Source organism: Scyliorhinus torazame, chromosome 9, assembly GCF_047496885.1.
Source record: "Scyliorhinus torazame isolate Kashiwa2021f chromosome 9, sScyTor2.1, whole genome shotgun sequence".
Taxonomy (NCBI): Eukaryota; Metazoa; Chordata; class Chondrichthyes; order Carcharhiniformes; family Scyliorhinidae; genus Scyliorhinus; species Scyliorhinus torazame.
Genome location: NC_092715.1, coordinates 128,437,552 through 128,463,400, shown reverse-complemented (window position 1 = coordinate 128,463,400; position 25,849 = coordinate 128,437,552). Strand labels below are relative to the sequence as shown.

Below are 25,849 nucleotides of genomic sequence, written 5' to 3'. Positions count from 1 at the left end.
CCATCAATGACCATATCCCATGGAAGAATGAAAAAACCAGTAGAAACAGCCTTGCAGTCAGAAATACACGTCAACCATAACCCTTTGCTTTATGCCACTGAGCCAGCTTTGAATCTGAATTGCAATCTTCATTTGGATCCTGTGAACTTTTAATTTACTGACCACTCTGCCATGTGGGACCTTGTTAAAAACGTTGTTGAAGTCCATGCCCACCACATCAAATATGCTACCCCCATCAACCGCTTGTCACTGCCACAAAACATTCAATCAAGTTAGTCAGACATGACCTTCCCTTAACAACTCCATGCTGACTGTACATGTGTAATTCATGCCTCTCTAAATGCAATTAATGTAATTTCACTGAATATTTTCCAATATCTTGCTTACCATCGAGGTTAGACTCTCTCTTGCAATTACTTGAGTTGTGGCTTGTTCTTTTTTTTAAATGGTGCAACATTAGCAATCCTAAAGTCTTTGGAATGATGTCTGTAGCCGAAGTGAATTGGGAAATAATGGTCAGAGCCTTTGCTATTTCTTTCCTTTTAGCAGCTTGAAAACATCCCATCCGGGCCTGGTGGTTTATCCAGTTTCAATATTGTGAAACACCTGAATATTTCCTCCCTCAATATTCTTTCCCAGCTAATATTTCACACTCTTACTCCTTAACTCCAAAGACCTCCTCTGTTGTGAAAACAGACACATTGGGGGCGATTCTCCAATATGGAGCCCAAGTGTTCGTGCCGTCGTGAACACTGTCGCGTTTCACGATGGCGCGAACCGGGCCCGGGTACGACCGATTCTGTCCCCCACAGGGGGCCAGCTAGGCACTGGAGCAGTTCACGCCGCTCCAGCCTCCTTTCCCGGCGCCAAATAGGCGCCGCGCCAACCCGCGCATGCGCAGTTGGGCCGCGCCAACCTGCGCATGCACGGGGGACTTCTTTAGCACTCCGGTCCCGACTCAACATGGCATCGGTGTTCAGGGGCCGACTGCACCAGAAAGTAGGCCCAGGGGGGGAGAGGCCGGCCCGCCGATGGGTGGGCCCAGATTGTGGGCCAGACACCATCGGAGGCTCCCCCAGTGAAGGAGCCCCCCCCCGATTGTTCGTGCAGAGTTCTCACCGGCAGTGACCAGGGGTGAACGGCGCCTGCGGGACTCTGGTGGATCCGCGCGGCCGCTCGGCCCATTTGGGCCGGAGAAGCGACTGCTCCGCTGATTCCAGCGTCCCACGTCCGGCGCCACGCCAAATGCGCCGGCGCAAATGGTGCCGATTCTCCGCACCTTGGAGAATCGTGTGCCAGCGTCGGGGCATCGTAGCGTGCTTGTGGCGATTCTCCGGCCCGGCGCGGGGCTCGGAGAATCGCCCCCATTAAGGGCTGGATTTTCACAGAGTCAGGAAGAGAGAGGATGGAAACCAAACTCAGGGCAATTTGATCTTCGTGACCTATTTTGGTTGTTGTAAGGGCCTATGAGAACGATACATTTAAAGAGTAAACATAATTGCTCTTGAATGGTAGATAAAAGTCCTGCTCTTTGAATGTGTCGGTGAGATTAAAAAGCCCTCTCCTGAACTGATTTTATTACAGGCCTAAGTTTAAAGAAAAAATTAGTATCTGGTTGTGCAGTTTCAATAGAGTTCTTTGTTGATGTATACTCAAGGGCTATCATTATTATCAGTGCTTGGCTGAGTTACAAAGACTACAATTATCTCAGCAGGAATTTCTGAGTTCACAGATTTACAGTTTAAAGAATCTGTTCAAGGATTAGCTACCTTTGATGTCGTGTCTGAATAATATTTTTAATCAGAGAGAAACTACTTGAGAGTTCAAATAGTTTTATGAGTGGGAGTTTTTCAAATATGTTGACACGGGACATGTATTAAATTGTTAGAAGTATTTTTTTCATATCCACATGGCTTATGAGGTCTGTCCATGATGGCTACTGAGTGAACGGCTATGGAAGTGAATGGAGGGTATGAAGGGCCATGGGGTGGCGTGGGGGAGGGTGGGTGGTGAGAGTAAAGTAGAATGAGGTTTTGAGTGCTAAGAGGACCTAACAACGTCTAAAACAGCTGGAATCAAGTCCCAGAGAACCAAGGCATACCTTCTAACCAGCCCACCTTGGTATTCACCTGCTCTTATTGTCGTCGCCAACTCTCTGCTTCCATAGTTGGCACTGCCCCAAGCAGTGAAGGAGTAACTTTTACTGAGGTGCGCTGTCCACCTCAAAGCCAATATCCGATCCAAGGTAATTATTAAGAATCTTGGCCACGTTTTGTGCCTCCACACAAGTTATTTTTTGGTCCCTAATTGACCCTACGCTTTCCTTTGTTCGTCTCCTGTTCTTTACATATTATAAACATTTTTTTGGTTTGCCTTGATTTTACTTGCCAATATTTTTTCATGCTCTCACTTTTCATTCCCTGAGGGGTTGAAATAAGATCTTATCTTGAGTGTTATAACGGTGTAGGTGAACGTTAATGATCCCATTTCACTGTTTGAAAAAAATGTGGCTGGGAATTCTCCCACAGTGTTAAAACATACATTCTCACTTCAACCAAACAAAAAGCAGATTAGCTGGCCGTTTGTCTCATTACTGTTTTATGGGATATTTAATTGGTGAAGTCAGGTAATTGTATTTGTGTCCAGAGCAGTCAATCAATTTGAAAGGTAATTTGTTGTGAAAGGCATTTTGAGACATTTCAATCTGCCAAGGTGCTATAAAAATGTAAATGGCGTACTAAATTGTTGTATCACACAGTTGCAGTTTAGATTTAATGTAGTAAAATGAACAAGAAAAACTCTCTCTGCCTTAGCCTCAATCTCAGTCTCACAAAAACACATGAAGTGAACCAATGGGAATTATTTTCCATTTTCTGCTTCAGCCTTCATCATTGCCAGTTTTAATGATATTACCAGTTTACCTGGCACTGAATTATGTTATGTTTTGTGTCATAGCCACATACGTATTAGAAACTAGGTAGGGCACCCCAAATTTACTTCATATCATGTGGTTACAGCCAATAAAGATTTGATTTGGTTGGATTTAAAGATTTGAAAGAATAAAGTATATTGTGCTGCACAGAAACAGATGCAGCATCTGTTGTCTGTTGGAAACATCTGTCTCGAGCCCCCCAGCTGACACGTTAATTAGTTACATTTTAATTTTGCAAATGGAATGACTAATAACCATGAACAACTGCTAACAAGCCCTACCTCATTGAAGGTTCAACCTTTACTAATAGTCATCAGCATTTTATTCCAACAGCCACCATGAGTTTATTCTATTGCTCAAAACTAGTTTGAAAAGTGATAAATGTAAAAAATAGCTAGCGTGGTGCCCCTCTTTAAAAAGGGTGGAGGGGGATAGACGCAGCCAGTCGTCTAACGTCAGTGATGGGGAATTGGAGACAATAATCTGGGACAAAGTTAATTGCATTTGTAAAATATGAAATCCAGCACAGATTTGTTGAAGGAAAATTGTTTAACATTGGGGGCGGGATTCTCCATTAGCTGACGCCGAAATGACAAAACGGGATTGGGCAGAGAATAGGTCCCGATGCCTAAATTGCGCGGGTGCCGAATTGATGCCAAACTGCAATTCTCGTCACTTTGACAGCGGCATCAATGCGTTCCGGAATGCAAGTACAATAAATACCGTTTGCATGTCATTAGCGGGCCCAACCTGGTATTCTCCGAGGCCTCTGCGAATTCTCCGCCTCCAATGGGCCGAGTTCCCGACGGTGTGCTTCACTTGTGCTTTTAAAAATTGTGAAACAGGCGTTGTGGCTGACGAGGGGGAGAAAGAGGAGGTAGGACATGGAGAGGTGCGACTGTGGGCTGCCGGGCCGGACACTGGCCGGGCTGGGTGAGGTGTGTGTGGGGGGGGGGTGGCCAGTTCAGGGGGAGGGGGGGTGATGGAGGAATGGGCCATGTGGCCGGGATGACACTCCACAGGACTGGGGCGGAGCCCAGGCATGGACAGCCATTGCTGCGGCCTGCAAGGCAGCAATCGTGCTGTGCACTTCATTGACCACCCATCTTGGCCTCTGGTTCTGCAGAGTGACACCGGACAGATGGGTGCCCCCACCCCAGCACCCCAACCTCCACCATACCCCCCACCACCCAACCGGCCATATCCCCTACCACACAACCAGTGGGGCATAAGGGCAACGACAGTGTAGCCCCTATGAGGGTGCCAGGCGGGGTCCGTGGAGCGTACTGCTGGCAAGGGTAGTGCCAGCCAACCGTATCCCTGGTATCAGGGACACATGCCAGAGGCCCCCACGGCGCCGGCCACCGATTGGGCCGGGGGTACGGGGATTGGGTGGTGGGGGGTAATGCGGGGGTGGAGCCTGTTGGACCTGGTTTGGCATGGGGATACGCACCATGCTAACATGTGGAGCTGCCTACCAGATGCACCTGCAGGCGGGGTTGGGGGGGGGAGGGTGGGGGGCGGGAGTGGGATATCCGAGATGTTGTGGTGTTCCGCCACCTGCCCTGTGGGAGTCGCCGGCACGGGCCCCATCAACTCCTCCTCCCTTGGGGTGCTCGATGACTCTGGGCTACAGCATGGGACGGGGGTGCGAGCAGAGCTAAACGCTGAGGCTCCTCGTCACCTGCCGCTACCAGTCCTAGAGGCCCGCTCTGATCTCGACCAGGGCCTGCATGGCCATGGAGCACAGGGAGTGGACCATCTCCATGGCACCGGTTTGGGGGCCAGCATGTGGTGCAGGGTGGGGGTCGGCCACCCTCCGGGTTGAGGATAGGGTTAGGGGTTTGGTGCCAGGGCCAGGGTTGGTGTTTTCCCTGAGGAGTTTGTGCAGTTTCTTCTGGCATTGCTGGCCGGTCCAGAAGGTGTTACTTACGGCACAGATCGCCTCTGTCACCTGCGCCCAGGCATGGCGAATGGCGGCAGCTGGCAGCCTCCTTCCCAGGTCAGGGAACAGGGTCATTCACCTCGCCTCCATTGCGTCCAGGAGGGTCTCAAGTTTGCCGTTGGTGAAGCGTGGAGCTGCTCTCCTTGCTGCCATCTTGTTGGCTGGGATGGTGTGTGTGGGGACTGAAGTGTGTACAGGCGACTGCAACTCAATAGCCTCCTGAATGTCAATTTCAGACCCGGCGAATCCCGCACCTCTTCTCTTTGGAATTGAGTGTGTTCCACGTGGCATCAGTGCTGGCCCCTTAACTGGAGTTGAATTGGTCTAGATGCGGCGCCAGTTTTGCTGTCATGGAACTCCATGATTTCTGCACCGGCATCGACACTTACTCTCAGAAATGGAGAATCCAGCCCTGGATATTTTGATTGCCACTTGGAAACCCAAATATATTACATCTACTGGTTCCCCTTTATCTGCCTCATTAGTTATATCTTCAAAAAACTCAAATAAATTTGTCAAACACAATTTTCCCTTTTGTAAACCCATGTTGACTTTGTCTGATCATGCAATGATTTAAAAAAAAAAACTTTTTATTGAGATTTTCACAAAATATCAACAACAGAATGAAAAAGGAACCCAATAGAATTAAATACAGAACAAAATAAAACAACCCCCCGCCCCCCCCCGGGTTGCTGCTGCTGCTGCTGACCATTGTCTACCGTTTTGCCAGGAAGTCCAAGAATGGTTGCCACCGCCTGAAAAACCCTTGCACCGATCCCCTTAAGGCAAATTTCACCCTCTCCAATTTAATAAACCCCACCATATCGTTGATCCAGGATTCCCCGCTTGGGGGCCTCGCATCCTTCCACTGAAGAAGAATCCTTCGCCGGGCTACCAGGGACGCAAAGGCCAGAATACCGACCTATTTCGCCTTCTGCACTCCGGGCTCCTCTACAACCCCAAATATTGCGAGCCCCCAGCCCGGTTTGACCCTGGATCCTACCACCCTCAACACCGTCCTCACTGCGCCCTTCCAAAATTCCTCCAGCGCTGGGCATGCCCAGAACATATGGGTGTGGTTTGCTGGGCTCCCTGAGCACCCAACACACCTGTCCTCACCCCCAAAGAACCGGCTCATCCTTGTCCCGGTCATGTGTGCCCTGTGCAGCACCTTAAACTGTATGAGGCTGAGCCTCGCGCACGAAGAGGAAGAGTTCACCCTCCCAAGGGCAGCTGCCCACGTCCCCTCCTCGATCTCCTCCCTCAACTCCTCCTCCCACTTACCTTTCAAACTCCACCACCAAGGTCTCCCCCTCCTCCTGCATCATCTGGTAAGTTGCCGAGATCTTCCCCTGTCCAACCCCCCCCCCCCCCCCCCCACCCCCGCCGAGAGCACCCTGTCCTGTACTGTGCGTGGCAGCAGCCGCGGGAATTCCACCACTTGCCGCCTGGCAGACGCCCTTACCTGTAAATACCTAAAGGTGTTCCCCGGGGGGAGCCCATACTTATCCTCCAACTCACCCAGGCCCACAAACTTCCTATCCACAAACATGTCCCCCAACCTTCTTATCCCTGCCCTGTGCCACCCCAAAAACCCCTCATCTATTCTCCCTGGGACAAACCGGTGGTTCCCCCGTATTGGGGTCCACACCGAGGCCCCCACTTCCCCCCGTGCCGCCTCCACTGCCCCCAGATTTTGAGGGTAGCCACCACCACTGGGCTCGTGGTATACCTCATTGGAGGGAGCGGCAGCGACGCCCTTGCCAGCGCCTTCAGACTCGTACCCTCACAAGACGGCGTCTCCAGCCTCTTCCATGGAGCCCCCTCCATCACCCACTTGCGCACCATCGCCACATTGGCGGCCCAGTAGTACCCACAGAGGTTGGGCAGTGCCAGCCCCCCCCATCCCTACTCCGCTCCAGGAACACCCTTCTCACCCTCGGAGTCCCTCGCGCCCACACAAACCCTGTTATGCTCCTGTTGACCCGCCTAAAGAGGGCCTTCGGGATAAGAATGGGGAGGCACTGGAACAGGAACAAAAACCTTGGGAGCACCGTCATCTTAACTGATCGCACCCTACCTGCCAGGGAAAGGCAACAAATCCCACCTCTTACATTCCTCCTCCATTTGCTCCACTAGCCTCGTGAAATTAAGTCTATGCAGGGCCCCCCAGCTCCTGGCCACCTGGACCCCCAAATACCTGAAGCTCCTCTCCGCCCTTTTTAGTGGGAGCTTGCCAATCCCCCTCTCCTGGTCCCCTGGGTGAACTACGAACAACTCGCTCTTCCCCATGTTGAGCTTGTACCCTGAGAAATCCTCGAACTCCCTGAGGATCCACATTACCCCCGGCATTCCCCCCACCGGGTCCGCCTCATATCGCAGTAAGTCGTCCGCATAGAGCGACACCCTATGCTCCTCCCCACCCTGCACCAACCCCCTCCAGTTCCTCTACTCCCTCAGTGTCATAGCCAGGGGTTCAATCGCCAGTGCGAAGAGCAGGGGGGACAGGGGACAACCCTGCCTCGTCCCTCGATGCAACCAAAAGTACCCAGACCTCCTCTTGTTCGTGGCCACACTCGCCATCGGGACCTCGTACAACAGCCTAACCCTCCTGACAAACCCCTCCCCAAACCCGAACATCTTCAGCACCTCCCAAATGTACCCCCCAATCTACCCCCTCGAAGGCCTTCTCAGCGTCCATCGCCACCACTATCTCCGCCTCCCCCTCCCTTGCCGGCATCTTAATAACGTTCAGGAGCTTCCGCACATTCGCGTTCAACTGCCTCCCCTTCACGAACCCCGTCTGGTCTTCGTAGATCACCTGCGGCACACAATCCTCAATTCTCGTGGTTAAGACCTTCGCCAGCACCTTGGCATCTACATTTAGCAAGGAAATCGGCCTGTAAGACCCACACTGCAGGGGATCCTTGTCCCGCGTCAGGATCAAGGAGATCAGTGCCCGGGACATCATTGGGGGCAAAGCCCCCCCCTCCCTTGCCTCATTGAAGGTCCTAACTAGCAATGGGCCCAACAGGTCCACATATGTTTTGTAGAATTTGACCGGGAAACCGTCCGGCCCTGGTGTCTTCCCCGCCTGCATGCTCCCTATCCCTTTGGCCAGCTCCTCCAGCCCAATCGGGGCCCCTTATCCCGCCACCAGTCCCTCCTCCACCTTCGGAAACCTCAATTGGTCCAGAAAGCGGCCCATCCCTCCCTCCTCCAGTGGGGGCTCGGACCGATACAGTTCCTCATAAAAGACCCTGAAGACCCCGTTGATGCCAACCCCACTCCGCACCGCACTCCCATCCCTATCCTTAACTCCCCCGATCTTCCTAGCTGCGTTCCGCTTCCGAAGCTGATGCACCAGCATCCGACTTGCCTTTTCCCCATACTCATAAATCGCCCCCTGGGCCTTCCTCCACTGCGCCTCCGCCTTCCTGGTGGTCACCAGGTCGAATTCGGCCTGGAGGCTACACCTCTCCCTCAACAGTCCCTCCTCGGGCACCTCCGCACACCTCCTGTCTACCCTCACCATCTCTCCCACCTGCCTCTCCCTCTCCCTTTGCTCTCTCCTCTCCTTGTGGGCCCTAATGGAGATCAGCTCTCCCCTAACCACCGCCTTCAGCGCCTCCCAGACCATCCCCACTCGGACCTCCCTGTTATCATTGGCCTCCAGGTATCTCTCTATGCTTCTTCGGACCCCCTCACTCGCCACCTCGCCTGCCAACAGCACCACCTCCAAGCGTCACAACGGGCGCTGGTCCCTCTCCCCCCTGAGCTCTCGGTCTACCCAATGCGGGGCGTGATCCGAAATGGCTATCGCTGAGTACTCGGTATCCTCTACTCTCGCTATCAGCGCCCTACTCATAATAAAAAAGTAGATCCGGGAATAAGCCTTATGAACATGCAAGAAGAATGAAAATTCCCTAGACCCCGGCCTTGCAAATCTCCAAGGGCCCACCCCTCCCATCTGGTCCATAAACCCCCTCAGCACTTTAGCTGCCGCCGACTTCCTACCCGTCCTAGACCTGGAGCGATCCAGTGCCGGATCCAACACCGTGTTAAAGTCCCCCCCCATTATCGGGCCCCCCACTTCCAAGTCCGGGATCCGACCCAACATGCGCCGCATAAAACCCGCATCGTCCCAGTTCGGGGCGTACACGTTGACCAGCACCGCCCTCTCCCCTTGCAGCTTACCACTTACCATTACATACCTGCCGCCATTGTCTGTCACAATGCTCGACGCCTCGAACGACAACCTCTTTCCCACCAAGATCGCCACCCCCTGATTCTTGCCATCCAGCCACGAATGAAACACCTGACCTACCCACCCCTTCCTCAATTTTACCTGGTCTGCCACCTTCAGGTGTCTCCTGGAGCATGACCACATCCGTCTTCAGCCCCTTCAGGTGCGCGAACAACTGGGCCCGCTTGACCGGCCCATTCAGTCCCCTTACATTCCAGGTTATCAGCCGGATCAGGGGGCTACCTGCCCCCCATCCCCACCGACTAGCCATAATCCCTCCTCGGCCAGCCACGCGCCTGCACTCCACGCCCGGCCCGTCACCCATGGTGGCAGACCCCCGTCCCAGCCCCCTCTACTCGCTCTAGCTCCTCCTTGACCATACCAGCAGCAACCCGGTCCCCCCCCCCAGCTCGGACCGCTCCTAGCTGCTTTGCTCCCCCCATTACACTCCCGCAAGTCAGCTGACCCCTGCTGACCCCGGCCACTCCCGCCTCACCTTCGACTCCTCCCATTGTGGGACATACCCTCCTCCTCCATTACCCATCAGCAGGCTCTCCGCCTCCCCCTTCCATACCAAGCGCGGGAAACAACCCTCGCTACCCCGCCCAGGCCCCGCCCCCTCCAGCCTTCAGCGCGGGAAAAAGCCCGCGCTTTCCACCTGCCCGGCCCCGCCACCTCTGACGCAGCTCCTTTTACAGGCCCAGTCCCCTCACCCCCGACTCGGGCCTCCCCCTCCCCCACGGGGCCCCATCCCCCCTACCCGCCATCCACCCCTGCTCCATTTACTTACCCCCCCTCCAAGAGCCCACCCGACAGACCCAACCAAAACAGTGCCCAAACCACTCTAACCACCCACACCGAACCAAAAAGAAACAAGAGCAAAGAACCCCCCCCTCAAAATGTAACACACCAACAGCAATCCCCGACCACCCATCCCGACCCTCAGTCTGTGTCCAGCTTCTCGGCCTGAGCAAAGGCCCAAGCCTCCTCAGGAGACTCAAAATAATGGTGCCGGACCTTGTAGATGACCCACAGTCGCGCCGGCTGCAGCATGCCAAACTTCACCGCCTTCCTGTGCAGCACCGCCTTTGCCCGGTTGTACCCGGCCCTCCTCTTCACCACCTCCGCATTCCAGTCTGATATATTCGAACCTCCGTGTTCTCCCGCCTGCTGCTCCTCTCTTTCTTGGCCCACCTGAGCACGCACTCCCGATCAGCGAACTGATGAAACCACACCAGCACCGCCCGCGGCGGCTCGTTAGCCTTGGGCCTCCTCGCCAACACTCTATGGGCCCCTTCCAGCTGCAGGGGCCCCTGGAAGGACCCCGCTCCCATCAGCAAGTTTAACATGGTGACCACATAGGCCCCCACGTTCGACCCCTCCAGCCCCTCCGGGAGGTCCAGGATCCGCAGATTCTTCCACCTTGACCGATTCTCCATCTCCTCAAACCGTTCCTGCCATTTCTTGTGGAGCGCCTCGTGCGCCTCCACCTTTACCGCTAGGCCTAAGATCTCGTCCTCGTTGTCGGAGATCTTTTGTTGGACCTCGCGGATCGCCACCCCTGGGTCGTCTGGGTCTCCAGCAGCTTGTCGATAGAAGCCTTCATCGGCTCCAGCAGGTCTGCTTTGAGCTCCCTGAAGTAGCGCTGGATAACCTCCTGCTGCTCCTGCACCCACTGCATCCACGCTGCCTGGTCCCCGCCCGCCACCATCTTGCTCTTCTTCCCTTGCACCTTCTTTGGGTTCATCACCACTTTTTTAGTCGCCCCGCTCCTGGTCCAAGCCATACACTGTCAGGGGAATATTACAATCTTCTTCCCACACCGGGAAATGTCGAAAAAATGCCGTTGGGGGCCCTGAAAAGAGCCCAAAAGTCCGTTCCAAGCGAGAGCTGCCGAACGTGCGACTTAGCTCTGCATAGCCGCAACCGGAAGTTCATGCGATGATTTTTTAAAGTGCATTGTTCAGACTTAACATAGAACATTACAGGGCAGTACAGGCCCTTCGGCCCTCGATGTTGCACCGACCTGTGAAACCACTGTAAAGCCCATCTACACTATTCCCTTATCGTCCATATGTCTATCCAATGACCATTTGAATACCCTTAGTGTTGGCTCCTTAACAATAGATTCCAGTTGAGACTCGAAATATGCTGGATATATTTTTTAACTACAGAATTGGATATCTTTGATTGAATTTTAATGATGTATTACAAGAAAGGCAGCCTGACCTATTAAAGAAAAAGGGAATGTTGGAGAAAGTCAGCAAGTCGGGCAGCATTTGGAGAAAGAGAAAACAGTGGTAATGTTTAGAATCCATTTGGCTCTTCATCAGAACTGAGAGAGGGGGGGAAATCTGTTGGACACTAGACAGTCGCTGGGAGAGATTGCAACGAAAGTGCAACAAATGTAAGAATGAGAGACCAGGTGCGGGGGTGCATTCTTCGACTTTGCTTTTCCAACCTTCAAAATATTAAAGCAATACATCACCTCGTAACATTTACACTCAAGTTTTTTAATCTTTATTGCGGTGTACTTTTTAAAATTCAGATTTACTGGTTAGTCTTTCATGAAAGACTTTAACAAAATCAAAATGTCACACTCTGGAAAAAGCTACATAAAGCTGTCCATGAGTAAAAACAGGCCTCTGAATATATATATAAATTTTGTCAAGAGTCTGGCCTTGTGACTTGTTTATAGTCACATAATATGTTAGCCTAATTGGGAACTGTTTTCTCCTGAGTTGAAAAGGCAGGTTTACACCTGATGGGCTCAGTATTATTTAAGAAATAAAACTCTTTTTCCAGATATCTCCCTGTAATGATTTCAGAATCAATCATTGAAGAAAACAACTTCCTAGCTCCCAATCTTGTACCATGACAAAGCCCTTCTTTACGATTCAAGTTTCATAGCATCATTACTCTTGCTCCTTCCTGAGTCTTCAGTTTGTGCGATGACCTGTCAATTGGAGTTAGACTGTGTCAAAACTCCGGAGTTGGAGGTTGTTATCATTATATTTGCCAAAAGAATCAATGCTGATGTATTCTTGTCATTCACCTGACAACTTTTCTCAAACTGTTTTATTCAAATTGAGTGAATTTTCAATTATTTCAAAGAATAGCTTTTGAATCATTTGGACCACATAATTGTCCCCACCATTTTGTCACACTTCATCATTCCAGCATCTCAACCACTACTCCCATGCTATGTCCTCTCTCCTTACCATCCCTAACACATACCATTGCCCCTTGCCATGCCATCCCCATCCCTCCCATCATCCCATTCTATCCTCTATGGGAACAATCTTCCCTACCAGGGTAACTTCATTGTTGAGGTTCTCTTACCTTCTGCTGCTTTTGTTCTCTCCCAAAACCCCCACATGCTGCAGCCGCAGGTATGTCACTTGGTCAAGTCCTGCCCTCGCCCCATTTTCAAAATTCTTTCATGGGATGTGAACGTCGGTAGCTCGGCCAGCATTCTTATTATCTCCACATAATTGCCCTTGTGAAGGTGGAGCTGAACCACCTTCTTTAACTGCTGCAATCCATGTGGTGTAGGTACACCCACAGTCCTGTTGGGAAGGCATTCCAGGACTTTGACTCAGCAACAGGGAAGGAATTGGCGATATAGCTCCAAGTCAGAATGGTGAGTGGCTTGGAGGGGAACTTGTAGGTAGTGGTGTTCCAATGCATCTGTTGCCCTTGTTCTTCTAGATTATAGAGGGTTTGGAAAGTGCTGTCGAAGGAATCTTGGAAAGTTGTTGCAGTGCATCTTGCAGACGGTACGCAAGGTGCCACCCTAACGGGTTGCTTTGTCCTGGATGGTGTCGAGCTTCTTGAGTGGGTTGAGTGTTGTTGGAGCTGCACTCACTCAGGCAAGTGAAGAATATTCCATCCTTGCTTGTGCTTTGTAGATGGTGGACAGGCTTTGGGGAATAAGGTACTGCAGAATTCTCACCCTCTGACCTGTTCTTGTAGCCACAGTATTTATATGGTTGATCCTTATCCGGTTCTGGTAAATGGTAACCTCAGGATGTCGATTGTGGGGGTTCAGCGATGGTAATTGTGGTGTTGGGTGCTCTGCGGTACAGATGAACTAACACGGTTGCGATTGGTACAACGCAGTTTTATTCCAACTTGTGGTTTACAGATCTGTCTTGGTACTCAGCACGTGGTGACTGTGTGAGTGTCTTTTTAATCAGGTCCTGTCCCTGTCCTGTCTCCAGATCGACTGACCACCAGGTGTCGTGTTTCTTGTCTTATACTGTCTCTGTCCTTGTCTGCGATTGGCTGTCGTGTTATGTGTGCTAATTGGTCTGTTGGTCTGTCTATCATGATGTGTGTGTTTGAATATCATGACATCCCCCCTTTTTTTACAGGATTATGTGCCTACGTGGTTATAAATATGAATGTGTCCTGAGTGCAGCTAAAGGTGTGTGTGCGTGATATTTACAGCATTAACATGTGGCGTAACTATATACATGGGGCGATGTCAGGTGTGGCATGCTAACGAGGTTTTACCATAACAAAAGAAGAAAAACTTTGAAGTGTGGTCCGGTCAAACGAGATCTGGAACGATAAAACAGTAACATGTTACAATACAATAGTTGCTAAACTTTAACGTGTGAACAGTCTCATAAGTCCAGTCCAGTAGGTGGGTGACGAATTCGGGTTGACCGCCTCAAGGGTGGGTCGAGAACCACCGGCTGAGGTGCGAGCCTGGCCACGGGTGGCGACAGAAGGGGCATGGTATATGGCAGCTCCACGAAGTCACTATCAGGAACCAGTGGAGGACACGGTGTCTGTGTATGGTTCCGTTGCGAGCGTGGAAGTAGGCGAAGGGCTCGCCGATTGCGCCTATGCACGGATCCATCCGGCATGCGCACCAGGAACGAGCGGGGAGCCACGCGTCGGAGAACTTCGGCAGGTGCTGACCAGCCACCGTCTGGTAGATGAATGCGGACGTTGCCTCCAGGGGCCAGGGAAGGAAGATCAGTTGCCCTTGTGTCGTACGATCTCTTTTGGCGATCACGCTGCAGTTGCATCTTATGCAGGACCGGAGCATGGTCTGTTGTTGGTGCCAGGATGGAAGGCACAGTGGTTCTGAGGGTGCGACCCATCAGCAGCTGTGCTGGCGAGAGACCCGTGGCTAGCGGGGCCGAGCGATAGGCGAGCAGGGCGAGGTGAAAGTCCGATCCGGCAGCAGCAGCTTTGCAGAGGAGCCGCTTGGCAATGTGAACACCCTTCTCCGCCTTTCCGTTGGACTGGGGATGCAGAGGGCTGTACGTCACGTGTGTGAAGCCATACGAGGCGGCAAAGGACGACCATTCATGGCTGGCAAAACAAGGCCCATTGTCCGACATGACAGTCATCGGAATGCCGTGGCGAGTAAAGGTGTCTTTGCAGGCCCTGATAACAGCAGACGACGTCAGATCGTGTAGGCGTATGACTTCTGGGTAATTGGAGAAGTAGTCCATGATGATAACATAGTCCATGCCAAGCGCGTGAAAAAGGTCAACACCCACCTTCGCCCAGGGGGACGTCACCTGCTCATGGGGCAGAAGCGTCTCAGGAGGTTGCGCCTGCTGAAACCTTTGGCAGGTTGTGCAGTTGAGCACCATGTTGGCAATATCGTCACTGATGCCCGGCCAATATACCGCCTCTCGGGCCCTCCGTCTGCACTTCTCAACCCCCAAGTGGCCTTCGTGTATTTGATTGAGAACCAGCTGGCGCATACTGTGTGGAATGACAATCCTGTCTAGCTTCAGAAGGATCCCATCAATGATGGCTAGGTCGTCCCATACATTATAGAACTGCGGGCACTGCCCTTTGAGCCATCCTCCCGTCATGTGGCGCATCACTCGCTGTAAAAGGGGGTCGGCCGCTGTCTCTCGGCGGATGCGGGCCAGACTGGAGTCGTCAGCCGGCAGATTTGCCGCTGTCAAGGCCACCTGTGCCTCGACCTGACATACGAACCCCTCCACATCTGGTGGCGTACTCACTGCTCGGGATAGGGCATCCGCCACGATGAGGTCCTTCCCTGGAGTGTCCTGAGTTTAAGTAGGATGCGCTGGAGGCGAGGGGTCATGTCGTTCAGGTCCTTGTTTATTATGCTGACCAGGGGGCGGTGGTCAGTTTCGACCGTGAATCATGGAAGACCATATACATAATCGTGGAACTTGTCCAAACTGGTTAGCAAGCCCTGGCATTCTTTTTCGATTTGCGCGTAGCGCTGCTCTGTGGGGGTCATAGCCCGTGATGCATAGGCAACCGGGGCCCATGACGACGTGTCATCCCTCTGCAGGAGCACTGCTCTAATGCCGGATTGGCTGGCATCAGTTGAGATTTTGGTGGGTCGAGACGTGTCGAAGAACGCCAACACTGGTGCCATGGTGAGTTTGCGTTTGAGCTCCTCCCATTCCAGCTGGTGTGTATGTTGCCACTGGAACTCTGTAGATTTTTTTACGAGATGGCGCAGAGTCGTTGTGTGGGAGGCAAGGTTGGGAATGAATTTCCCGAGGAAGTTGACCATGCCCAGGAATCGTAGGACAACCTTCTTGTCGGCTGGCCGCGGCATGGCTGTGATGGCGCTCACCTTGTCTGCATCCGGACGGACCCCTGACCGGGAGATGTGGTCCCCCAGGAACTTCAATTCGGTCTGGCCAAAGACACACTTGGCTCGGTTGAGGCACAGGCCGTTTTCCCGTATGCGGGCAAAAACGCGTTGGAGACGATGTATGTGCTCCTGCTGTGTGGTGGACCAGATGATGACATCGTCCACATATACGCGCACCCCTTCGATGCCTTCCATCATCTGCTCCATGATTCTGTGGAAGACCTCGGATGCCGAGATGATGCCAAATGGCATCCGGTTGTAGCAGAATCCGCCGAAAGGGGAGTTAAAGGTGCATAGCTTTCGGCTGGACGGGTCCAGTTGGATATGCCAAAATTCTTTAGAAGCATCCAGTTTCGTGAATATCTTCGCTTGGGCCATTTCACTGGTGATCTCCTCCCGTTTTGGTATGGGATAATGTTCCCGCATAATGTTATTATTGAGGTCTTTGGGGTCTATACAGATGCGGAGCTCGCCAGAGGGCTTCTTGACACACACCATGGAGCTGACCCATGGCGTGGGCTCCGTGACCCTGGATAGGACCCCTTGGTCCTGGAGATCCTGCAGCTGCAGCTTGAGACGGTCTTTAAGTGGCGCAGGAACCCTGCGAGGTGCGTGAACGACCGGGATGGCGTCCGGTTTGAGGCGAATTCGGTATGTGTATGGCAGTGTTCCCATGCCTTTGAATGCCTCCTGGTGTGTGGGCGAGGAGCGATTGGAGCTTTGCATTGAACTCAGCATCCGGGAAGTCAGATGTATCGTCTGGCGAGAGAGACAGAATTCGTTGTACAAGGTGGAGAGCCTTACATGCCTGTGCGCCCAGCAAGGAGTCCTTCGATGAGCCAACTATTTCGAACGAGAGTGTGGCCGTGTGTGTTCTGTGTGTCACCTGGAGCTGGCAGGATCCCATGGCCGGGATAACGTTCCCGTTGTAGTCGACCATCTTGCCATTGGTGGTCTGACCTTCATGGCATAGAATGCTGACCATGCTATGAGGTTGGCGGATGCGCCAGTGTCCAGGCGGAAAGTGATCGGTGATCGGTTGACCGTCAGGGTGGCACTCCATTCATCGGCCGGATTGATGGTGTTGACCCGGTTCACATCAATGACCGCAACCCGGAAGGCGTCTTGGTCATCTGTGTCGTTAGGTTGGATATCCTGATGTGGAGGCTGGATGGTTCGCATGTGTCTGCGAGGTTGTCAGAGATGTGGAGAATCCATCGGTTGAACCGCTCGACAGTAGGCAGCGTAGTGGCCCATCCTGCCACAGCATCGGCATTGTCGGTTTTTTGCAGAACATTGCCCTTTTAAATGTGCAGCTCCACAGTTGCCGCACGTCATGACGTCATGGCGTTCGTTACGCCACTGCGCATGCGCAGGTCGGTCTTGTGTCGGGCGCGCCTGCGCAGTGCGTCCCTCGATGTTGCCGTTGGTTTTGCTGCGCACAAACGCGGGAGACCTCAAAAAGCGCGCGAAACAGCCGTCCTCGTCCGGGCCGCGGGCCGGGAGAAACTCGATTGCCTGGATGCGTTCGGCCTCGTGGGCGGCCTGGCTTGCCGATTCGATCGCTTGGGACCCCCTCCGTGCCGATTCGGTCGCCTGAAATTGGGCAAAGTGGCTGATCGCATTTTCATGCAGGACACAGGCTTCCACTGCAGATGTTAAGGTCAGGCCTTTAATTTTAAGAAGCTGCTGGCGTAGGCCACTGGAGGCAACGCCAAAAACGATCTGGTCCCGGATCATGGACTCTGAGGTGGTGCCGTAACCGCAGGACTGCGCGAGTATGCGGAGGTGCGTCAGAAAGGGTTGAACGAGCTCATCCTTACCTTGCAGGCGTTGCTGAAAGATATACCTCTCAAAGCTTTCATTGACCTCAACGTTGAAGTGCTGGTTGAGCTTGAGGAGGACCGTGTCATATTTAGATTTGTTCTCGTCTTCCGCGAACACCAAGGAGTTGTATACATCGATGGCGTGCTGACCTGCGGTAGTGAGGAGCATGGCAATCTTTGTTTCGTCCGAGGCACCCGGTCTTACGTTGGCTCGCATGAACAGTTCAAATCGCTGCTTGAAGAGCTTCCAATTAGTGCCCAGGTTCCCAGCGACTTGCAACGGCTGCGGTTTGTTGTGGGTGTCCATGGCTCAGGATGGCAGATTTGCCGGCAGGTATCGATCCACTCACTGGTATCATGTGGTGTTGGGTGCTCTGAGGTACAGATGAACCAACGCGGTTGCGATTGGTACAATGCAGTTTTATTCCAACTTGTTATTTACAGATCTGTCTTGGTACTCAGCACGTGATGACTGTGTGAGTGTCTTGTTAATCAGGTCCTGTCCTTGTCCTTGTCTCCAGATGGACTGACCACCAGGTGCCGTGTTTCTTGTCTTATACTGTGTCTGCTGTTGTCTGTGATTCGCTGTCGTGTTATGTGTGCTAATTGGTCTGTTGGTCTATCTATCATGATGTGTGTGTTTGAATATCATGACAGTAATGCCATTGAATGTCAAGGACTATAGTTGGATTTTCTTTTGTTTGAAATGGTCATTGCCTGGCACTTATGTTATGCGAATGTTACTTGTCACTTATCAGCTTAAACCTGAATGTGTCAAGATCTTGCTGAATATGGATATGGACTATTTCAGTTTCTGAGGATTCCAGGACGGTACTGAATGTTGTGCAATTCTCAGTGAACATCTCCACTCCTGATGGAGGAGAGGTCATTGATGAAGCAGCGGAAGATGGTAGTGCCGAGGACACTACTCAGGACTCTTGTAGTAATGTTGTGGAACTGTGATGATTGATCTCTAACAATTACAACCATCTTCCTTTCTGAAAGCTATGACTCCAACCAGTGGAGAGTTTTCTGTCTAATTTGCATTGACTCCAGTTTGAATTGTGCTCCTTGAATGCCATACTTGCTCAAATGCTGCCTTGATGTCAAGGATAGTTATCCTCGCCTCACCTCTTGAGCTCAGCTCTTATGTTCATGTTTTGACCAAGGCTGTAGTGAGGGTAGGAGCTGAATGGCTCTGACAGAACCCAAACTAATTGCCAGTGAGCAGATTATTACCAAGTGTCGCTTGATAGCACTGTTGATGTAACCTTCCATCAAATAACAAACAACATCCGATATGACTGTGACAAAGGCAGATGATCCCACTTTGTCCATCTCTACTTGTCGGCAACCTTTGATAGTTGATCACACTGTCTTCCTCCAGTGCTTCTCCATTACTTCCCAGTTGTGTGGGACGTCCCTTGCCTGGTTCCATTCTTGTCTAATCGTAGCTGGAGAATCACCATCAGGGCTTCCCTTCCCATTTCCTCAGTGTTATCTCTGCTGTCAACCAAGGATCTATTCTTGCATCCCTCCAATTTCTCAACTACCTGCTACACCTTGATGATATTGTCTGAAAAGAAAACACTAGATTGCACATGTTTGCAGATGCCCCAAGGTTTGATCTCAATATAAAGATAAGAGACTTTGATATTATCAGACAAGAGAGCAGTCTGGGGATGTTACTGAGGTGGAAATGGTCAATTTTTTCCAATCAAATGGATTGGAGGCTAAAGCTCAGCTGGAGATGAATAGGAATTTGAACGTACAAAGACTCTTAGCTGGATTTTTAATTGCTGAGAGTGGGAATGGGTGCAGGCTTGTCTTGAAAATCATATTTGTGGAGGGCAGCACTTGTTATCGCTGCCTCAGGAATGCAGTGTAATTTTCAATGGCAGGGTGGGAAGGGGGAGATGTCTGGAACCTGTCACATCTTCAATTAACTGTCTGTTAAGCTAGTTATGGAACCAATTAAGAGGCCTCACTGGGACACTGTTTGGATTTCCAGTCTGCAGGCACAGGGAACATGCAGTATCTGTGACACGTCAGGGTGCACCTGGCATGTGCACAGTGGGGAGCCATCAGGGCTAACAGACGCACTGATCAGATAACAATTGGCAATCTTGCTCAGCTGCTCGACCATTGGTCCAGAATTACCATTGCTGTTACTGAGAGGCTGGTGAAAGGTTGGAGTCCTGAGAGGGACAGCAGAGTTTTGCAGAAGAAGGCCTGTTGCACAAACGACCAGACGCTCTGGAACTGGAGATGGGGACAGGCTACTCTGACATCGGGTAGAGCAACGAGGAGGAGGCAGAAGAGGCATCCTCTGGTCAAGAGAAGGCTGGAGAAGCCGAGTGAAGGGCTGCAAGTGGAACAAGGTGCTACTCATGATATCTGGTGAACTGCCCAAGAGTTAGCTGCTTGTAAATCATAGAATACTTACAGTGCAGAATGACAGGGTGCTAGTGATGAAGTAGGCTGTTGCTTTGTGACCCTGATGGAGGTGCTCTACTTGCAGAGATTAAGGTTACTTGTGCATCCATGATATTTCAAGGGTCAACTGAGGATCTGGGTAGCATTTCCCAGTCAGCAGCTCATCATATTATCAGGCAAGTCACAGATTTCCTACTCCAGAAGGGAAGGGGAGGGGAGGAATACATCCATTTTGACACACAGGGGTCAGCAATGCCTCCATTAATTGGTTCCCCAAGGTCCAGGGGGTCATTGATTATACCCAAAAAATCCATGAAGGTACAGATAGATCAGCCAACCTAACCCAACCCAATACAACAGAAAATAATTGTACTCATTGAATGCACAGCTGACCTGTGACCACAAGAAGCACATTTTGCAGCTATGCATTTGGTTCCTGGGAAAAGGCCATGATGTCTTCATTCTGTGTGAGTCACATGTGTCACATCTCTTCAGACCAACATCCAGATTATGCAGCTGGAGGATGAAGGGGGTGCTCCAGAGGAACGCAGCACCTACACATTTGAAGGAATTTTTTGACTCCTTATTGTCCTCATGGGAATCGGCAGGCTGGCATGATCACAAGAACCATGTTAATTTGTCAGTGCCTCACCTGACTAGCACCCAGCCGTATGTCACATGATTTGCATTCTGAATTTAAACCATTGAAGCAATTTTTCGAGCCTGCACACAGTCCCATTGCGACCCAAAGATGAGGAGCATGGGGTCTCCACTGCCACCATTGACCCACCTCACAGACACAGCACCCAAAACAAGTCTATAGTGCCTCCCACCCCTCCCGATTCCCCCCTTAGCCGCCTTCTCTGTCCCCACCACACTCTATGAACAACAGAAGTCTGAGCGATACCATCAAAAATATTTTTAGAGGGGCAGCACGGTGGAATGTGGTTAGCACTGGGACTGCGGTGCTGAGGACCCGGGTTTGAATGCCGACCCTGGGTCACTGTCCGTGTGGAGTTTGCACATTCTCCCCGTGTCTGTGTGGGTTTCACCCCCACAACCCAAAAAGATGTGCGATGTAGGTGGATTGGCCATGCTAAATTGCCCCTTAATTGGAAAAGAAATAATTGGATACTCTAAATTTGAAAGAAAACAAGGATTTTTAGAACTACATAAATCAACGTAAATACAAATAATGCAAGCTTCACCCAGGTGATCGATCAAGTGCAGCAATGATGTGGTGCCTTGCACTTACGTCTGCTTTTATTGTCCCCCTGTGGCTGAGGATGAGGTGGAGGCAACATGTTCCATTGTACCTGCAACCAACTGAGATGTCTGTGGCTTGTAACCTCGTCACGCGGATTACCTTGGGGCTCCTCCATAGATTCTGAGCTTGTGTCATTACAGGGCAGAGCCTGTCATAGGGCCTTGCAGCATGGCTGGTTCCTGAGTTGGAGGGATTAAGGAGGCAAGATACCCCCTGAGAGGTGGCACCTCATCAGCTTCTTTGATTGTCTCCGCCGTCTCAAGGTGCTATTGGTAGTTGTATGATGCTACTGACTGTGATGTAGCTGGCATCCACTCCAGTCATCTCTGCACCTTCAGGGACAATGAGTAGTCCATGCTACAAAGTGTCTCATTCTTTCTGCACATGGCAGTGCACTACACCTGCATCTACTCAGTGATGCTGAATGTTACTCTTTAAGAGGGTGGCCATTCTCTCAGGGGAGGAGATGGAATGCTCAAACCCATGAGCAATGACAGAGCACATGCACTACATGGACTCCACCATTGTCAGCCCATCATTCTACACTGCTTCAGAGATACCCAACCATGAGAAACTCATCAGCCTCTAGTCCTCCAGAAAGGTCCTCCTTGCTGTGACACCTGAGGCCCAGCACCTTTGCGCTCCGAAGCATGGCTTTGTCTGTCCTCCATCCTCCAAAGGGAGACTGCCTACAGCTGACTCTGCCACTCTCTGCACCTCCTGCCCAGTAGTGGTGCTTACCTATCTTCTCTGTAATAATCTAAACTGTGTTCTTCCATCCCTCCCAACCCTGGTGTCAATGCGTTTGCAATGGTGGATGGTGCAGACACGGGATGTGCCGGTGCAGTCTATGTCAAACCCCTCCTCCCGCACCAAGGAGGCTGGTGACATTTTTTAAAAATTCTTTCACGGAATGTGAGCATTGCTGGCTAGGCCAACAGTCATTGCCCATCCCTAATTATCTTGAGATTGCGGCAATAATCCGCCTTCTTGAACTGCTGCAGTCCATGATAGGAGAGGTGCTAAGTGAATATTTTTCATCAGTATTCACACAGGAAAAAGACAATGTTGTCGAGAAGAATACTGAGATTCAGGCGACTAGACTAGAAGGGCTTGAGGATCATAAGGAGGAGGTGTTAGCAATTCTGGAAAGTGTGAAAATAGATAAGTCCCCTGGGCCGGATGGGATTTATCCTAGGATTCTCTGGGAAGCTAGGGAGGAGATTGCTGAGCCTTTGGCTTTGATCTTTAAGTCATCTTTGTCTACAGGAATAGTGCCAGAAGACTGGAGGATAGCAAATGTTGTCCCCTTGTTCAAGAAGGGGAGTCGAGACAACCCAGGTAACTATAGACCAGTGAGCCTTACTTCTGTTGTGGGAAAAATCTTGGAAAGGTTTATAAGAGATAGGATGTATAATCATCTGGAAAGGAATAATTTGATTAGAGATAGTCAACACGGCTTTGTGAAGGGTAGGTCGTGCCTCACAAACCTTATTGAGTTCTTTGAGAAGGTGACCAAACAGGTGGATGAGGGTAAAGCAGTTGATGTGGTGTATATGGATTTCAGTAAAGCGTTTGATAAGGTTCCCCATGGTAGGCTACTGCAGAAAATACGGAGGCATGGTATTCAGGGTGATTTAGCAGTTTGGATCAGAAATTGGCTAGCTGGAAGAAGACAAAGGGTGGTGGTTGATGGGAAATGTTCAGACTGGAGTCCAGTTACTAGTGGTGTACCACAAGGATCTGTTTTGGGGCCACTGCTGTTTGTCATTTTTATAAATGACCTGGAGGAGGGCGTAGAAGGATGGGTGAGTAAATTTGCAGATGGCACTAAAGTCGGTGGAGTTGTGGACAGTGCGAAAGGATGTTACAAGTTACAGAGGGACATAGATAAGCTGCAGCGCTGGGCTGAGAGGTGGCAAATGGAGTTTAATGCAGAAAAGTGTGAGGAGATTCATTTTGGAAGGAATAACAGGAAGACTGAGTACTGGGCTAATGGTAAGATTGTTGGCAGTGTGGATGAGCAGAGAGATCTCGGTGTCCATGTACATAGATCCCTGAAAGTTGCCGCCCAGGTTGAGAGGGTTGTTAAGAAGGCGTACGGTGTGTTAGCTTTTATTGGTAGAGGGATTGAGTTTTGGAGCCATGAGGTCATGTTGCAGCTGTACAAAACTCTGGTGTGGCCGCATTTGGAGTATTGCATGGAATTCTGGTCGCCGCATTATAGGACGGATGTGGAAGCATTGGAAAGGGTGCAGAGGAGATTTACCAGAATGTTGCCTGGTATGGAGGGAAGATCTTATGAGGAAAGGCTGAGGACTTAAGGCTGTTTTCGTTAGAGAGAAGAAGGTTAAGAGGTGACTTAATTGAGGCATACAAGATGATCAGAGGATTGGATAGGGTGGACAGTGAGAGCCTTTTTCCTCGGATGGTGATGTCTAGCACGAGGGGACATAGCTTTAAATTGAGGGGAGATAGATATAAGACAGATGTCAGAGGTAGGTTCTTTACTCAGAGAGTAGTAAGGGCGTGGAATGCCCTGCCTGTAACAGTAGTGGACTCGCCAACACTAAGGGCATTCAAATGGTCATTGGATAGACATATGGACGTTAAGGGAATAGTATAGATGGGCTTTAGAGTGGTTTCACAGGTCGGCGCAACATCGAGGGCCGAAGGGCCTGTACTGCGCTGTAATGTTCTATGTAGTATTGGTGCACCCACAGTGCTGTTTGGGAGTCTCCTTTTGTGCGTTTCAGGCTGCAGTCCTTATAGGATTGACAAGAAGGTGTTGATAAGTTAGGTGGATTACCCATGCCAAATTTTCCATTAGTGCAAACAGATGTGCAGGTTAGGTGGAGTGGCCATGATGAATGTGCAGGGTTATGGGGATAGGGCTGGGGAGTGGGTCTTGGTAGAGTACTGTTTCAGAGGGTCGGTGCGGACTCGGTGGGCTGAATGCCTCCTACAGTACTATGGGGATTCTATGACCCTCTATAACTTGGACAACTCAGCAAGTGCCTCAACACAACCAAGACCTGAGATGACACTGGTCAATGACCTCAGCGCATTGGGCAGAAATTTCCTCCATGTCCTTCACCTAATGATAGAGTTATTAAGTGACCAGCTCTTCATGGCTTCCAACTTTTCCAAGTTGGATATCCTGTCACATTGGTACCCATGCAATGTTCAGCACTGCTTCTTGCTTTGAATTGGTGCAGGTACAAGAATCTGCCTCCTGTCTGTGCCATCTCCTGGATATTGCACATGTGATTCCTCTGCAGGATGAGGAAAGAATGAGTAGGCTGCCTCCCCTCAACTCTCATAACGTGATACTGACATGAGCTGTTGCCCATCTCAGTGGTGCCCCTGCTTACTAGTGGCCCACACATGAGGGTGTTTGACACCTCAGTGAGTCAGTGACTCGCTCTGCCAATGTTAGGGAGCACTAAATATACAGTCTTCTGAGCTTGGAGTTAGAGGCCTGAACCGTGGTTGGCACTTGCCATTCAGCTTGCCAGATCTTATGAGGTCATTGAAGCTCTTACAACATTTGACATGTGTCCTCTGAGTCATGCTACAATTACTGACCATCTCTGACACCTCTAGCCAGGCCCTTTCACTGAGTGGCAGGTGTGGGTTGCTGTATTGGCCAGAGGCCGAGAAGAAACTCTGCAGCCTCTTGGGCACAGCCTTGGTGCGGGCATCAAGGAAGGCATTCACAAGTCTGGGAGGCTATCCATTACCCGCCTGCCCCTGGCAATGCCGGCCTGTTTCCACTCTTCTCCCTGGAAGCCATCTCCACAAATGGCAGGCCCAGTCTTGGCTGCCTCTTACCTTTTCAAAGCGTCCTTGTTGACTGTGCCCTGCCTCCACATTGCCAATTGGGTGCTGAACCCACTCCTGGCAAAATTAGGTCATTTCCAATTGGGAATAAAGAAAATGAAGAAGTTGCGATCTGGCAGCAGGGTTCCTGAAGCACTCTGAAAATCCTGCCCTCTGTCAACTTGAAGGGGTGACCAGGAAATGGGCTGGGGTTTGTAGCATGGGCATGGAGTTTGTTGTCAGGATTGAAAAGGAATGGAACAGAGATTTTTGTAACTTTTGAGAAAGGAACATTTTAGGCCCAAAATGAGTTGGCAGCTGGGACTTGGAGTAGAAATAAATAAATGACTTATTTTGGCAAAACCATGCTAGTTTCACAATTGTACAAAATGACAACTTCTTATAAGTATATGATTTGTTTAACAGCAGTATAAACTCAAATATTATTCTGTTAAAGATAACATAGCGTGACTTTTTAAACAAAATTTGGAGTACCCAATTTTTTTTCCGAATTAAAGGGCAATTTAGCGTGACTAATCCACCTTCTCTGCACATCTTTGGGTTGTGGGGGTGAGACCCATGCAAAAACAGGGAGAATGTGCAAACTCCACATGGGCTGGGATCGAACCCGGGTCCTCAGTGCCTTGAGACAGCAGTGCTAACCACTGCGCCACCGTGCCATCAGAACATAGCATGATTGAACTGATTTACAGACATCCAAAAGACAGAAGAAGATCAGTTTGTCCATCGTGTCTGACCCAT

At 50.9% G+C, this 25,849-nt stretch overlaps 1 protein-coding gene across 3 annotated transcripts in view; it reads left to right on the top strand.

Annotated features, from left to right (window-relative positions):
• The window catches only part of dtwd2 (DTW domain containing 2), a 244,913-nt gene that overhangs the window by 49,422 nt on the left and 169,642 nt on the right, over positions 1 to 25,849 (top strand). The gene's annotated exons all lie outside the window — the stretch shown is intronic.